Below are 17,022 nucleotides of genomic sequence, written 5' to 3'. Positions count from 1 at the left end.
AAGAGTCTCACCCTCTCGTGGGTGGCTGTGCTCTGGTGGGACTGAGGCACCTGTGTGGTGCCTGAGTGCTGTGGCAGCTGAGGCAGCTCCCTGGCCCAGGAGAGCCTCAGTGGGCCTGAGGGTCAGGGACCCCCAGCACTGCATGGGGCTCCTGGGCCAGCTGTGGGATGTGTTCTGCCCCAGAACGTGCTCAGTTAAGTCCTGGAGTTCCTTGGGGAAAGGTCCTTGTTAAATATCCTGTCTTTGATTTTATTTTCATGTGCACCTGATGTCCAGTGTCTGTGGCTGCTGGCTGTCTGGCTCAGAAAGGTGTAGAAGCGCTATTCAAAGAGCTAAGTAAGTGTGCTGGATCCCATTGCTTTTGTCTGTGGCCATCCTGGGAACCCTTGGGATGGGATGGGATGTGTTATCCCTGGGAGAAGTGAGGCCAGTGGAGATCTCTCCCCTGAGCACATTGCCTGCAGAACCCCTTCCAGAGCCCAGCAGAAGGCCTGGCTTTTGGGCTGGGATCAGTTTGGTCAGAGGGGTGACCTCCTTTGACCAGGGACATGTTCTACTCTAGCAGGGGTGTTCCTCACAGTTGGTAATGGTTTCAAAGACAGAGCACATCCCTTCTGGGATTTCCTTTCTTTGAGCACTAAAGGAGGAATCTCACCCTGGGCTTAGCTACAGGGACAAAAGGCAGAAGCCTTTCTGTGCAGGTGAGTGCCAGTCCTTGCCCACACTACCTGGAAACTGAACCCTGCCAAGCAGGAAGGAGATCTAGACCTCTGTCCTGCATGAGGGCCCAGTGCAGTCAGATTGAGCAATGCCACCTGTCCATAAATTCCCATTTCCAAAGGCCTCCAGCCAGTCCTTTGTTACATTGCCCATCCCTATGCAGATGCCCAGGATGCCAGGGTGCAGAGATGTCCCAGCAGGGGCTTTTTCCCAGCACAACCAGAAGGAGAGGAAACAAAAAACCAACCTGTAGAAGACCTAAGAAGAGACCTGTGGGAACCCAGAACATCCCTCTGGCAGTCCAGGATGGCCAGGACCCCTGCCAGGGGGCTCAGAAGCCCTGGCACAGAGCCCAAAACACCTGTGGATTTGATTATGACCCGTAGAGCAAATTACAAACCTTATATGAAGATCAGCAGGCCACAACAGTTTAGGTAGAATATTAGTGAAGGGGTGGAAAAGTAGATTTTGGGGTTTTTGGTATGGGGTTCAGGAGGCAAGATGGAGGGAACTGGGTGTGTCCAGCCTTTCTCCTTCTTCTTGGCCTCCATCTTCTGCTGTGATGTTGGCACTTACTGATTGGTTTAGAGTAGAAGCTCACTGTCTAACATAGATGATAGGTATTGGAAAGTAATTGTAAACATTGTACACGTAATTTTTAGTATAAAGACATAACACCGCCCCGGGGGCAGGCAGAGTGCCTCAGACTGTCCTGCTGAGCTGACCTCGGCAGGGCAGGAGAAAATTTTTTATAGATAAGATAAAATAAACAACCTTGAGACTGAGAAATGAAGAGCCCTGACTCCTTCAAGCGTCAGGCTGGGAAAAGAGACTTTGAACTTTTCTTGGGGTCACTCTGAGCAGCAAGAGACCGTGAGACATTGACGTCCCTGGTGGGCTCCAAGAGGGCACCCAGGTGGGCTCTTGGCAAGCAGCCACGCCACAGCCATCAGCCGCTGAAACCCAGCCCGAGAAGGAAAGGAAACAGGCACTCTCAAGGGAAAAATCCAGAAAGAACATCTCGACCTCTGCTGAGATTCATTTCAAGCTCGACCCGGAAAGAGGAGGACCATAAGCGCCCCTGGAAACCCTCACCTGCGAGCTGCTGGATGGTGACCAGGGCAAACTCCGGACTGACCTTGCAGATGATTCAGCCTTTGGTAAGAAAAGTCAAAACTGAGAACATGGGGGGGGACATGCTCCCAGGAACAACCCAGCATCTTGTCAGCCCTACAGGGCATGGCAGCCACACACCCTGTGAAAATCTCTGAAAAAAGATAAAACGGCCTTGAAGCCTTTATCCCCAGCAAGGGTAATGTTAGAGGCAATTTCGTGGAATTCCGCGGGGGCTGCCAGCTATCAGCAGGCAGCAGTATTCTCTCGAGGATGGGGGAAGTCATCCTGCCATCAGCAGGCGGCAGTTGCCCTTACCGACCAGGGAGGGGCAAAGGTAATCCCTAGCAAACAGGTGTGGGAGGAATTGGCATCATCTCCAGAGTGCCCAGGGTCCCATGGGTCCCCAGAACGCCCAGAACTCTCAGGGAGAGGAGGGCGGAGGGGGTCGGGGAACCCGGGGCAGAGCCGCTTCTCGGCGACTGGCGAACCCGTGCCACGGCGGCGCCGGCCGGGAGCAGCCCGGGGGGGCCGCAGAGGCGGCCGTGGGGGCTGCGGAGGCCGGCGGGGGCCCACGGGGGCAGCGGGGCAGTTGCAGGCACAGCAACGGCGGAGGCGATAGCGCGCACGGCGGTGCCCGCGATCGCAGCAGCGGGCGGTCGGCAGCGTGCAGGGCACGGCCGGCGGCTGCGGGGACAGCGCCGAGCGGGGCCGGGCCGGGCGGAGCGCGGGAGCGGGAGGCGCGGGGCTGGCGGCAGCGGCGGGCGCATGCGCGATGGCGGCGGCGGCGGTTTCACGCAGGGGGTGCCAAAGCCGCGCGCGAAGGGCAGAACCCACGCGACTGCGATGGCGGCGGGCAGCGGCACCCGGGGAACGCGCACGGGCCGCGGCAGCCGCGCCGGGCGGGACTGAGGCGGACGGGACGGGACGGCTGCAGCGTCCCTGCGACCGCCACGGAGCGCGGCAGGCGCCCGGTGATGACGCACAAACCCGGCAGCCGCAGCGGGGCAGGTTTTTCCCAGTGCGCAGACGCGGCACGGACGTGGCCGAGCGGGGACCGGGGCAGCGCCGGTGTCGGTCACGGGCACAGGGGGCGTTCCCCAGACCGCGCCTGCGCCGAGAGAAGCGCAGGGGAGGCGCGGTCGGGGCGGGGTATCCGCACTCCCGTGAGGGCAGCGGCAGAGACCGGGCGCGGTCTGGGTGCAGGGGGTGCCCGAGGGACCGGCCCTGCTCCGGTCCCACGGCAGCGGGCACGCAGCCAGCCCCGGCAGCCAGCACACAGTTTCAGCCTCCATCAGAATCTCAAGCGGGAGATTTTTCGCGGGTGCAGCGCATGTTGTGTGAGGCGCACCGAACTCCGCAGCAGCCCGGTCCCACAGGAGTGACGGAAACAGCATTTACCAGATGATCAGGCTTCAGATGCAAAAGATGGACACGTGAAAAAGCTGTCCAAAATCAGAGTAAAGTGAGAAAGCAGCCAGGTTTTTGCCCAAGATACAGAAAAAAGGGGAAACCAGTGCAAATCAGTGGTATTCCAAATATGATATAAATGGAAATCTTCTGTTGTGCAAAATGCCTCTCAGGGAGGGAAACCACCGTAGAAAGATAGAAGTATTAGTAATGATTCAATTACCTGAAATGTCTCTGAAGACAGAGCATTTGAGAAATATCAATCAGATCCTATCTGTGGGGTCACCAGCTGATTCTCCAATGATTCAGAATTTTGTTGGTATTGAGTTTGTAATCTTTGTTATTTTTAGATTTTATAGGTGATACTGATAAATAAGGATTGTTATTAATGCTATATGAATACTTAAAAAAAGTTGTCATAACCCCTTCAAACACTTCCTGTTGATAAGTTGATTATATCGTGAGAATTCTCAGAATTTATTATAAGAATTATTATCAAGGTCTTGTTGTAATATTTACAGCCAGCTTTCATGTGTTTCACTGTCTCTTTGTGTGATCATCTACAAGACACGTGTCTCTTCAGAATCTTGTCTTTTTGTTTTTTAACTACTCATGTTTTTTAGGTTTCCTTTAAATCCAGGTTGCCAGTTTGGTGGTTTTCTTCAGTTATTATTTTTTCAGTTATTATAGAGTACTTCAGCCGAGAATTCAGGAGGTTTGCTGTGTTTGAAGAATTTCTGTCCTGACAGAAGTTTTGGAGGGATTCAATTATTTAATGGTTTGATTGATCTTTAATCCTCAGGTTTCCTATTCATAATTTCTGTTTTTAAGAGTCTTGTTTTAAAATGTGTTAAGTGGTGTTCATCAATTAGAGATTGAACTCTGGCCAAGTTCTAGCTCTGCTTGAATGGAATGATTGACAATCAGCCCAGATGTTTTCTGCATCAAAAAGTATTCAAGTCCTTTTGGCTTGGCAATTTGACCATGTATGATAGCTGAGCCTGATTTCAAAGGGAGTTTGGAGAAACATGAATCTTGACACGAGTTCTCCAGCTCTCTGTTGTTTTAAAGTTCATCAGCTGTCGCAGACTCTGGGATGACAGTTCAGTGTTGTAGTGACTGATAATGGTATGATTGCAGATATGTCATTGGTCATGTGCGTTATCTGATTGATTTCTAATTGTTGTTATCTTACATTTCCCTATGCAATATTGCATAGAGACTGAAACAGAACAGACCAATGTTTTATTTTCATATATGCGAAAAGCCAATCATATAATTTGACTTTTTTACAGTGCTGGTAGCATGTAGCTGCGACCCAGCTTTGTCTCCCCTTCCCAGGGAAGTCCTGCTCCATGACCTTTATCTGCCTCCCCAGCAGCTCAGTGGTAGGAAAAACCACTTGAAGTGGCTGGTGGATTCTCCCTCAGTTTTTTGGGCAGAGGCTTTGAGCCAGGAGGTTCTCTTGAGGGCTGCTGGCTCTGGAAACCTCTCCTGAGCTTGCAGGTGTGGAGTAAAACTCCCTGCTGGGCCAGTGAACAACAAGTTATCCTCTGATCCATCTGGGACCCCCATGGCTTGGGGTCAGCCCTTACTGGGGAGCTGCTGCTTGGGAGAAATAGCCACTCCCTTTTCATAAGTTGAGAGAGGTTTATTAAACCTTATCAAAGATGCAACAGAAGACTGAATAGAGAAAATGTTATGGCGCCAGGAACAAAGGATTTTCCGCACCATGTGCTCTCCCACACAATGGAGGTTTTGCCTTTTAACCCTTTAGCCCCTCCCAAAATTCTGTCCATTGACTCCATCTTCAGTGTCCAGTGGTAGAGTTTACTTCCTCAAATCTTGATTGGAGGTCAGATGTCGCTGTAGTGACAAGGCGACCCTCCCACATATCCCAACCCCAGCTGTCCCTTGATAACAACTGAGGGGTAAAAGAAATTTTTCTTAACTTCTATACATGGTATTTGTCTGTTAATTGTGAGAGTCAATCATTGTGGTATTCACATTCTCTGAACAGAAACACATAATTCTCTCTCCCAAGGTTTTTTTTTCCTGGAGAATCACAGAGCAAAAGAAAGAAAACAATTCTTATCTCTATCATGTGGAATGTGTTAGGAAGATTCTTTACCTGAAATGATTTGTCAGTTGGATTCTGCTGAGGACTGTTTTGTTTCCTTGGCCAATTGGAAAAAGCTTTGTCCTGGCTGTCTGGAGACAGTCACAAGTTTTCTTTAGTATTCTTTAGTATTCTTTGTAGTATAGTATGCATCTTTAATATAGTGTAGTACAATGTAACATAATATAGTTTAATAAAGCAACTGTTCAGCCTTGTGAATCAATGGAGTCAGCTGCCAATCATTCCCTGCAATGGGGCATCCTGCTTTTTGATAAATCATCACATTACTCATCTTTCACACTGCTGCTCCTCCCCAGGTGCTTTGCTCTCCTGCACTCACACTTCTCTCTGCCAATCTATGGCTTATTAAACAGTCTGCTGGCTTTGTCTATCCTGTGGCTGCAGGCAGCATCGATTCCTGTGGACACGGAGAGAGCTGTGGCTGGAAAAATCAATGGAGGGGAAAGAAACAGGGAAGGAGAAGGGCTCTGGTGAAGATCACACTGCCCTCCTGAGGCTCCTGGGGGAGAAGGCAAAGTTGCACCAAGACCCCATGCTGTTCTCTGATGACATTTTTTTCATTGAGCCAATGGTAAGTGATAGGTGAAAACCTCATTTTCCTCCTCTTCATCCTCCTCATCCTCCTCCCCCTCTTCCTCCTCCCACCCACTCTACCCCCGGCTGCGGTCACTGGGCAGATCCTCAGCTGGCTCGATGTGCTGGGAGGGAAGACATTGAGTTTCTGGTGCACCTGCAGAGCTCGCCTAAAAATGCCAAATGCTAAAAGCATTTCTGCCCTGGAAGCTCAAGGCAGGGTTGGGAGCCTGACAAGGCCAAGCTGTGCTGCCAGGGCCTGAGCTCAAGGGCACTCTGTGCGTGTCCTTGCAGTGTCCACAGGGAGCAGTTCTTGTAGGTAGGGGCTCCCCCCACACGTGAGGTTCAGCAGAGGCTGTTGGAGCACTGCCAGGCCACATTCTGACCTGAAGCTTGCAATGGTTTGCTGGGAAAGTGAGGCCAAATTCAGCCTAAGACTAATCATGGAAATGCCAATCCCCTCCTGTAACCACGCCTTGCACTATTTCTGAGTGTCCCTTCCAGTGTCCTCTGTGAGCCTGGACACAAGGGTGGAAGGTTGAAATGGGCCTTTGGAGTTGTCCTGCACACAGGGACAGAAAACCTTTTCCTTTTCTGTTTCTGCAAGCAAACCACCACGTCCTCGTATCAAACAGAGCCCTGATTCTGAGTACTGGCATTGTGAGAGACAATGAATGCCTGGTGTCTGCACAGTGCAACATCCCTTCTCATCTTGGAGTAAACGCTAGAATAATGCCAGCCTCTGCTTTCTTTCAATACAGGTTAAACTAATATTTTTATTTCCAAGGTTCTGGTTCCGGGCAAATTTGGGAGAGAACCCCCAAAGGGGCTCCTCTAGGAAAGCAGATTCAATCGGCCCCTACCCCCAACCTGTCCTGGAGAAAAGACCTCCTTGAAGTGGAAAAAACCAGTTTATTAAACAATAAACCCTGAACAGTATTAATCAATAAAACTCCTTGCTGCTCCAAAAGAGATGACAAACTGAGAAAGTCCCTCCCCAGGTTGCAGTTCAGCTCACTCAGTCTCTGATCAGTCCCTCTGGTCCTGGAAATGTCACAGGCCAGGCCCAGCCCGGTGGCCACAGGTGGAGCTGTTGGTGCTCTGCTGGTGTTCAGTCCAGAGCAGGTTTGAACATGTCCAAAGAAAGGAAAAAAACCCCACAGTCCAGGGAACTTCTTTGCCTCAGCAAGCTAAATTAACTAAAAGCAAAGGAGAGCTCTGAACCGCTGTCTGTCCATCTGCAGACAATGCAGTCCAGAAGCAGGAGTGTGGAGGAGTGAGTGCAGTGTCTGAAAACAAACTGCTGCTTCTTCTCTCCCCCCTTCACTCTCTGCAACAGGTCTTAAAGGTGCAACACTTATTATTCAGCATAAACAGAACAAGACGATTTGGGATAAAAGCATCATATAGTCAACCCAGGACAGGGATCATGTTCTCTTCTTGTGAAGAGCCACCAGTGCACAGTGGCAGTCGCATCCCACTGTAGCTGACAGCAGCATGATGTGACCAAGAGCCTTTGTCAGAGCAGCAGGAGTATTGTGGAGAGTGGGAGCTGAACAGCTGAGCATTGAGAGCTTCCAGCGCTGTGTTGAGCTGGGTTTGGAGTGTTTCCTTGGGCTCCTTGTGTTGTTCACTCATTACTAATGCTCTAAACAGAGGCTTACAGAAGTGTGGTTGAAAACAAGAAATGTGAAATTTGCAGAGCAATGTTTTGCTGTCTCTTTCTGCTGTAGGAGGGAGAAATTGGGCTGAATTGTTTGGCCAAAATCAAGGTGACCTTCAAACCCCTGGAAGCACTGGAGTATGGAAGTGTGGCTTACTGCAGCATCTCAGGTACAGCTCCTTTGCCCTGCTTCTCTCCCCCTCAGTGAAGCCATGGTGCAAGCCTGAGCCTACGGGGCTCCCATGGAAGTGCTGGGAAGAGTCCCTGGTCAGCAGGGCAGTGCTGGCACATCCCCCCTGGCCCTGCAGCCTCCAGGGAGTCTCCTGTGCCAGGCCAGGGCTCAGAATGCTGTGTGTGCCTGACTGATCCCAGAACAGCCCAGGCAGTGCAGGGAGAGGTTTTCATGCCATGGCTTTGCCAGCATTCCTTCAAAGGCCAGAGAGCTGCAGAGCAGAACAGCTTTAGTGAACAAGCACTCAGCCCCTGCAGGCCCCTGGCCTCCAGGATGATGGGTCCATTTGACATGGATCCATCATCAGGCAGCAGGAGCTGAGTTAGAATTGTGTTCCCTGAGCCTGGATCACCTCCCAGTGCCCAGACAGCAGCAGAGCAGAGGTGACTGAGCCCCCCTGAGCCCAGGCTGTTGGTAGAAGGAGCAGCCTTGGCCAGCACCTGCCTCTCTCCCTTTGTGGGATTTGAGCCCTTGCAGCTCTGTCTGTGGAAACAGAACGCAGTGCTGAGTGTCAGGAGTTGGGGACTTTGGCAAAAATGTCCTGTGCTCCTGGGCCAGGTAGTTTGGGAATTGCCAAACTCTGTAGGAGCTTTGTGCCTTCACTGAATGATTTCAAAGCTCCACTAAGTGCATGGGAAGGACAGCATAGAACCAGAGTATGTTAAGGATGGAATGGACCTTAAAAGCCTCTGGGCAGGAACACCTCCCCCTAGAGCAGGTAGCTCCAAGCCCCATCCAGCCTGGCTTGGAACACTTTCAGGGCTGGAACCTCCACAACAGCCCTGGGGAACCTGCTCCAGTGTCTCACCACCCTCAGAGTAAAAAATTTCCTAATATCTAACCTAAATTTCCTTTCTTTCAATTTATACCTGTAACTCCTTGGCCTGTCACTACAAGGCAGCAGAGATGTTTTAAACTCAGCAGACTGGTGGCTGAAATTGGAAAGCAGCCCAAGGAATGGGTTAGAAATTAGAAGTCAGCCCCAAGGCTGAGGGAAGAGGAGGGTCCATATCCTCTCCTGCAGCATCAGGAGCTGGTTGCATCCAGCTCAGAGTCAGGGACTAGCACTGAGGCAGCCTGGAAAATCCAGTATAACAGAGGGAATGATTGTACTGCAATGGACATCTCTCCCCAGGCTGTGAGAGCAGGCTGCCCCTGCGCCTCTCAGGGGAAGGCCAAGGACCCTTGGAAGAATTCAGCTCTCCTACTCTGAACCTTGGGAACATTTCTATTGACACCCCCCATGTCTATGAGGTGAGCAGCAGGGCTTGGGGTGGATCCTGATGGCTCCTGAGGGAGGAGCAAGCCTGGTGGAAGTGTGGAATTGCTGCCAACCTGGGCATTTGTGAGCAGGGAATATTTGATCTACTGGTGAAATCTGGGAGGGTCTGAAAGGCGTGTCTGTTGTTCATGAAGGCCCAGTTCCTTCCTTGGGAATCAGCTGGGAGGCTTGCTGCAAAACAACCCCTTGGCACATGAAACGAAGCCTGGGTCAAAAAGGGATGTTCAGAGGCTTTTGTGGCAGTGCCAGACACAAGGCACCTTTGGACTGGGCTGTTCAGAAGCAGCTGGAAGAAACTGGCTGCCTTTGAGCTTCAGTCCACTGCAGACAGCTTTCAGTCAAGTGTCTCCTGCTTATTGCTGCAAGTCACAGGAAAGCCATCCAGCCTCCTGGCTCAGTGCTGGCCCTTGCAAAGGACTTGCGAGTTCTTTCCCTTGCTGACCAGTCCCTCACCACACTTCAGCCTTGGTGCATCTCTGGCTCTAGAAAGAGAAAAGTGTTCCTGGGAATAAAGCAAAGCATTTTTCTACCTATTTGCCTCCTCCCCAATAGTGTCAAGTTTGCAAAAAAAACCAAAGAGAGAGCAGCTGAAAGAGGTAGAAAATGAGGCACTACATCATGCCAGACACTTCCAAAAGCTTGGCTGTGGGAGGCAAAGACATGCTGAGTTTTCTTACCAAAAGATGGTGCTGTCTATACATTTTGATGCTGATGCCTCATAATCAGTGTATTGTTTTCATGACATGGGAAAAGGTGGATGAGTAGATGATGCTGTTGGAGCTGTGCTCAGTGGGGCAGCAGCAGCTCTGGGGTGATTGACTACACAGAGCTGCAATCAGCCCATGTTGCTCTCAGGGCCAGGTCTGAATGAACTTGGTGTAGCTGATCAGAGGTGCACTGCTCTGTGTCCATGGGATAACCCCAGGGTTGTGGACTCCAGTTCTGTGGAGTTGCCACTGCTTTGCATGAAAAAGGGCAGAACTTGTCCTGTTGTATTTTTTTGCCATTCATAGCATCGTCTGCTATTTCTGGGTATTAATTGCATCATTAGACAATAACTCACAAGAAGGGAAGATTCCACATGTATTTCCATTTTGCTTTCTTGCTGCTGCAGGTGGAACTGATAAACCTAGGAGCTATTGATGCTCCCTTCACCTATAGCCCTTCAACTGCAAACGTGGGCTTCTGCTTCAAGTTTGCGCCTGAGGAGGGCATCATTGCACCCGGCGGGACCCAGACTGCTCAGATCTCCTTCAGTGCCACCATAGTGTGGAGGTTTGAGGAAGAACTCCAGTTCAGTGTGGCTGGATCTCCTATGTCTGCACTCCTGACTATCAAGTACGGACGGTCAAAGCCGGGCACGTGCCCGCACATCCTCAGCACAAGAGAAAGGGGTGCCCCATGTGAGCGGTCCCAGCCCCTCCACGGGTGCAGGATCGGTGCTGAAAGCCAGACAACTCTCAGTGGTGGATCACTGGGCTCGTGCGTTAATGAAGAATGCAGCTAGCTGCAAGAATTAATGTGAATTGCAGGACACATTGGTCATCCACACTTTAAACACACTTGCGGCCCCATGTTCCTGCCAGGGCTACGCCCATCTGAGTGTTGCTTGACGATCAGTCGCCGTCCAGCGGCCACCACGGTGGTTCAGCTGGGGTTGCCTCACAGGCCAGTTGACTGTGGTCAGCGGCGGTGGTGATGGTGGCTCACCGGTGCCCAGAGGGAAGGCGGTCAGGGGTTTGGCAAGGGATGCGTTTCCCTCGGCGGCCTCAATTTTTTCCCTGTGACGCAGCAGGCATCATCATCGTCATGGCTGTCATCGTCATTGTTGCCGCGCAGGGCCTTCATCCCCCTATATGCAGACTCAAGGACTGCTCCATAGTTCCCCACTCCCAGAGTGAGCCACTGGGGCAGAGTTTGTCCTTGCAGGGCCCGTACCGCGGTACGGTGGTGGTGGCAGCTGAGGAGAGTAAGAGACAGCGTTGAAAGCACCGCCGTGGGCCGAGAGAAGGGAGAGGACAAGAGGGAGATAAGGCGCAGGCCTCACCCCCAGCCTCCCCCCCACGTGGACGGCTGTCTGCAGGTGGGTACTGCAGGGGTACTGTGCCATTGTGCGTGCGCGTGAGGCGAGAGCGCTGGGGACAGATGTTCCAACCCCCTCCTCCCTTCGCCTGCCCTCCTCCTCTTCTGTCGTGGTCTCGGGGCGCAAATAGTACCATGGCTTTTCTCTCTCTCTCCACCAAGGCCATCACGTGCCGCCTGGTCCCCCATCAGGGCTGTCTCTGCCACACTCCCTTTTCGGTTCTCATCTCCGGGATGGGGCACTCTGTCTCCGCTTCTCTCCCTCTGGCTTTGTTTTCCCCTGGTGCGAGGGCGCCAGTGGGGAGGAAGGTGAGGCTGGTAGGTGGGAGAAGCTGGCTGGCTGTTGGCCTGTTGGCATGCTGCTTCTTTAGGAGCTGCATGGGCCAGGAGGTGCGGCCAAGCTTTGGCCTTGCGACCTCAGATCAGACATGGCAAGCCGCTGAATTTAGCATATAAGTCAGCCAAGGAAAAGAAACTAACAAGGATTCTCTCAGTAATGGCGAGCGAAGCAGGAAAAGCCCAGTGCCGAATCCCTGCCCCGCAGTGGGGTGTGGGACATGTGGCGTACAGAAGTCCCAATCCCTGGCGGCACTCTCGGGGGACCCAAGTCCTTGTGATCGAGGCCGCAGTCCGTGGACGGTGTGAGGCCGGTAGTGGCCCCCGGCACGCTGGGCCCGGGGCTTCTCGGAGTCGGGTTGCTTTGGAGTGCAGCCCAAAGCGGGTGGTAAACTCCATCTAAGGCTAAATACTGGCACGAGACCAATAGCCAACAAGTACCGTAAGGGAAAGTTGAAAAGAACTTTGAAGGGAGAGTTCAAGAGGGCGTGAAACCGTTAAGAGGTAAACGGGTGGGGCCTGCACGGTCCGCCCGGAGGATTCAACCCGGCGAGTTGTGGTCGGCACGGGTTCAGTGGAACCTCGCCTCCGCCTCCCTTCTGTCCCCTGGGCGAACCCTGCCCGTGGAGGCAGGCTGGGGGGTGCAGGCTGGTCCGGGGACTGCCGCCCAGCCGGCAGCTGGCGCTGTCCGGGCACATTTCCTCTGCGACGGTGCGCCACGACCGGCTCCAGGTTGACTGGGAAGGCCTCCGGCGGGCAGGTGGTCCGACGGGCAGGTGGTCCAGTGCTGCGCGAGCAGCAGCGGGTATTACAGCCCTCGGGCAGCAGGTCTCGGCCAGTCCCGGGGCCGAGGGAAAGGACTGCCACTGTGCCCTCCTCCCCCCACATCAGTGGCGCCGTGGTGGGGGGCATCATTTCCCCGCCTCTCATGGGGGGGGGGGGGGAGTGGCATCATCGCAGCACGGCGTTTCGCGCAGGGGTGTGGGGGCTGGGCCTGCCAGTCTCCGGCGCTGCTGTCAACCAGGGTGGACTGTCCTCAGTGCACCCTGACCGCGCGGCGCTGCCGGGCCAGGCTCACGGGCCGTGCTGGGGCACCCGGGGTCCGCAGCGATGTCGGCTACCCACTTGACCCATCTTGAAACACGGACCAAGGAGTCTAGCATGTGCGCGAGTCAGGGACCATTGTCGAAAGCCCGCGGCGCAATGAAGGTGAGGGCTGGCCCGCGCCGGCTGAGGTGGGATCCCGGGGCGCGTGTCGCGCCTGGCAGCCCCGGGCGCACCACTGGACCGTCTCGCCTGCCGCCCCCTCGCGGGGCTGGGGAGGTGGAGCGTGAGCGTCCATGCTAGGACCCGAAAGATGGTGAACTATGCCTGGGCAGGACAAAGCCAGAGGAAACTCTGGTTGAGGTCCGTAGCAGTCCTGACATGCAAATCGGTCGTCCGACCCGGGTCTAGGGGCAAAAGACTAATCAAGCCATCTAGTATCTGGTTCCCTCCGAAGTTTCCCTCAGGATAGCTGGCACTCGGCAATGGGCAGTTTTACCCAGTAAAGCGAATGATTAGAGGTCTTGGGGCCGAAACGATCTCAACCTATTCTCAAACCTTCAATGGGTAAGGGAGCCAGTTCGCTGGCGTGGAGCCGCGCCGTGGAATGCAAGTGCTCAGTGGGCCACTTCTGGTAAGCAGAACTGGCGCTGTGGGATGAATCGAACGCCGGGTTAAGGCGCCCGATGCCAACGCTCATCAGAGCCCAGAAAAGGTGTTGGTTGATCTAGACAGCAGGACAGTGGCCATGGAAGTCGGAATCCGCTAAGGAGTGTGTAACAACTCACCTGCCGAATCAACTAGCCCTGAAAATGGATGGCGCTGGAGCATTGGGCCCATACTCGGCCATCGCTGGCAGTGCGAGGCCCGCGGGGGCTAGGCCGCGACGAGTAGGAGGGCCGCTGCGGTGCGCCTCGAAGCCTGGGGCGTGGGCCCAGGTGGAGCTGCTGCAGGTGCAGATCTTAGTGGTAGTAGCAAATATTCAAATGAGAGCTTTGAAGGCTGAAGTGGAGCAGGGTTCCATGTGAACAGCAGTTGAACATGGGTCAGTCGGTCCTAAGCGATAAGGTGAGCGCCATTCCGAAAGGGCGGGCGATGGCCTTTGTTGCCCTCAGCCGATCGAAAGGGAGTCGGGTTCAGATCCCCAAATCCTCCGAGTGGTGGAGATGGGCGCCACGAGGCACCCAGTGCGGTGACGCAACCGATCCCAGAGAAGCTGGTGGGAGCCTCGGGGAGAGTTCTCTTTTCTTTGTGAAGGGCCGGGCGCCTTGGAATGGATTCGTCCCGAGAGAGGGGCCCTCACCTTGGAAAGCGTCGCGATTCCGGCGGCATCGGGTGAGCTCTCGCTGGCCCGTGAAAATCCAGGGGAGAGGGTGTAAGTCTCGTGCCGGGTCGTACCCATATCCACAGCAGGTCTCCAAGGTGAACAGCCTCTGGCATATTGGAACAATGTAGGTAAGGGAAGTCGGCAAGCCGGATCCGTAACTTTGGGATAAGGATTGGCTCTAAGGGCTGGGTTGGTCGGACTGGGGCGCGAAGCGGGGCTGGGTGCGTGCTGCAGCTGGACGAGGTGCCGCGCGCGGGTGAGTGCGCTCCGCGTGGCCCGCCCGGGCGCTGGGGCATGCGCGTGCACGGTGGCGACTCTGGACACACACCGGGTCCTTCCTGTGGATCGCCCCGGCTGTGGCGGGCGCCGCCCGCTCCCCGCTCCACCCGCCCTCCACCTTGCCGCGGCCGGTGCCCCAGTGGCAGCCGTCATCGTTGCGCACCACCGCCCCAGCGGTTCCCGCCAATGGGGTTCCCGCGGTGTGCAGCCAGTGTGCGCGCAGCCGCAGCCGGCGTCGGCTGAGCAGTTTGTGTGGGGGAGGGTCCCCGGGGGAGGGTCCCTGGGCCAGCGCCCCGCCTCAGTCGGTGCCTAGCAGCTGGCTTTGAACTTGTGCGGACCAGGGGAATCCGACTGCTTAATTAAAACAAAGCATTGTGAAGGCCCGAGGCGGGTGTTGACGCAATGTGATTTCTGCCCAGTGCTCTGAATGTCAAAGTGAAGAAATTCAATGAAGGGCGGGTAAACGGCGGGAGTAACTATATTTACTAACTGGGCATAGCCGCGGAAGTCGCACCTCCTCGTGGTCCTGCCGGATACCCTCGTGGTAACTGAGTCGACTTCTGCCCCAGTGTGGGAGAGGGCGCATATCAGCCCTCCCTATTGTTGGAGTCACCACCCAACAATAGTTTCACGAATCGCTGAAACAAAAAGGTTGGCACAGTTAGTTCGCTGTTGCACAGAGCCTTGTCCACGGGCTGTTGTTGACACAGTTGGTAGTTTGAGAGAGGGTCAGCTACTATATGCTTCTACCCTCACTTGGACTTGTCACTTTATTGCTTACCGGACTGACAAAATGGCTTTGCGTTATATCTCGACTACCACTCAGACTGACCCATTAGATCTAAGGGTCATTGATGCCAAATTACCATCTATGCCCTCTGTGCCCAGGGAAGAGGGATTCGATCTTGCAAGTTTGGAATTTTTTAACTCCAAAATTGTTAAAGAAGATGGTGTACATCATGTGGATGTTTGGTAGGGTTTGGGGCAACTCCCTGAGCCCTATGAGATCTCCCCTATGGGGATGGCCCAGGATGAGGCTGAGAGTGCAGTGGGAGGTACCGAAGAGCCCAAAACACCTGAGGCTGAGAGCACGATGGGAGGTAGTAAAGAGCCCAAAACACCCGAGGCTCCTCACGGGTCTGAAGGTGATGGTATAACGCCAAGAACACCTGTCGTGTCCATGCCTGACAAACAACCATCTTGTCCTTGTTGTGAGACCTGGTTTACTAGGATGTTGGGGCTGATTGACCATCTCAAAAGGGCACACGGACAGAGAAAGATCATTTTCAGGTGTTCAAAATGTGGTAAGCAAAATCTAAAATGCCACAGTATCTCCTGTCACATCCCGCGCTGCAAGGGGGTGGTGTGTGTGGCTCCCACTGGGGAATGGGTCTGTGAGGTGTGCCAACGTGGGTTCGCTACTAAGATTGGCCTGGGTCTGCACAAGAGAATAAGACATCCTCTTGTGCGAAATGTGGAGCGGATTGCTGCTTCTCATCCCAAAGAGTCATCGGCCTGAGGGGCCCACAAACGGGTATGGACTGGGGAGGAAGAAAGAGGCTCTTCCGGTACAATTGGTGGACGAGTTTGCCAGTAAGTGGAATATCAACCAACTTATAGCGGAGCATATTCCAACTAAAATGGCAAAGCAGATTAGTGATAAAAGGCGTCCCTCCGTGAAAGGTCATGAAGGACTAGTAGGTGCCACTGGAATTGAACATCCTGCCAGGTGTGCTAAGTTGCCCAAGGAGGGACAGTTAAAGCTCCAATTCCAGAAAGTCATCAAAGCGTGATTATCGTTTGGCAAATTGACCATATATCGGGAATATCGGGAAGCCTTCAAGAAAGTTCTTGATGGGCAAGATCCAGGTCGGGTGGTGAAGGATGTTTATAAGGAGTTTCTTGGTATTCTGGGTGTGCCTAGCCAAACTAAATCTATCAAGGGTCAAAAGACGCAGGCCTCCCGTGGCCAAAAAGCATCCAAAACTCCATCAAATTGGATGTGCAAAAGAGCTATTAAGAGGGGATAATTCTTGAGGTTCCAACTGCTGTATGATTTACATAGAAGGCGCCTCATGCGTCATTCTGGACAGCACGGAAGCCTCTCAGTGCCAATTACCATCAAGTGTTCTCCACGATCACTTTAAAAGAAGGTGGGATACATCTGATATATTTGGTGGCCTACTGAATTTCCCTCCATATAAGGAGGCAGCTAACACCACATTCGAGGCCCTAATTACTGGAAAAGAGATTGATAAGAACATGAGAGAGATGTGTAAAACCTCCGCTCCTGGGCCAGATGGGATCACTTTGGGTCAGATTATTGCAAAAGGCAATAATCCTTTTGCAATAATTTCCCCGGTTGACTGAGATCTTCAGCCTCTGGCTTATCACCAGTACTGTTCCAGATGCGCTGCGGGACTGCAGGACAGTCTTGATACCCAAGTCTTCGGATGCAGAGAAGCTTGGTGATAGCAATAACTGGAGGCCTATTACTATTGGTTCAGTGGTGATTAGGCTGTTTTCCAGGATCGCTACTGTGAGGCTGTCCAAAGCATGTCCCATCAACCCCCGGCAACGGGGTTTTATTTGCACATCAGGTTGTGCCGAAAACCTCAAGTTGTTACAGCTTGTGGTGGAACAGCTAAGTGAGAGCATGAACATCTGGGGGTTGTGTTCGTGGACATTGCTAAGGCATTTGACACCATCTGTCATCAGCATGTATTTGAGGGTCTGGTCCAGCAAGGGGTGGATCCACACATGATAGAGTTGGTGAGGGAAATGTATCGGGATGTTAAGACGTGCATTTCCATGGGAAGAG

The 17,022-nt window shown here is 53.4% G+C and overlaps 2 pseudogenes; both read left to right on the top strand.

The window, feature by feature from the left end:
- The first annotated feature begins 10,588 nt into the window (after positions 1 to 10,588).
- Positions 10,589 to 10,741, top strand: LOC128943554 (5.8S ribosomal RNA; annotated as a pseudogene).
- An 886-nt stretch (positions 10,742 to 11,627) lies between these two features.
- Positions 11,628 to 17,022, top strand: part of LOC128943567 (28S ribosomal RNA) — an 8,078-nt pseudogene continuing 2,683 nt past the window's right edge.

The sequence above is a fragment of the Melozone crissalis genome, unplaced genomic scaffold, assembly GCF_028551555.1.
Source record: "Melozone crissalis strain CALT ecotype California unplaced genomic scaffold, PUWL_Pcris_2 ptg000046l_1, whole genome shotgun sequence".
Taxonomy (NCBI): Eukaryota; Metazoa; Chordata; class Aves; order Passeriformes; family Passerellidae; genus Melozone; species Melozone crissalis.
The sequence above is the reverse complement of the archived record's forward strand: the minus strand, read 5'-3'. Positions and strand labels throughout refer to the sequence as shown.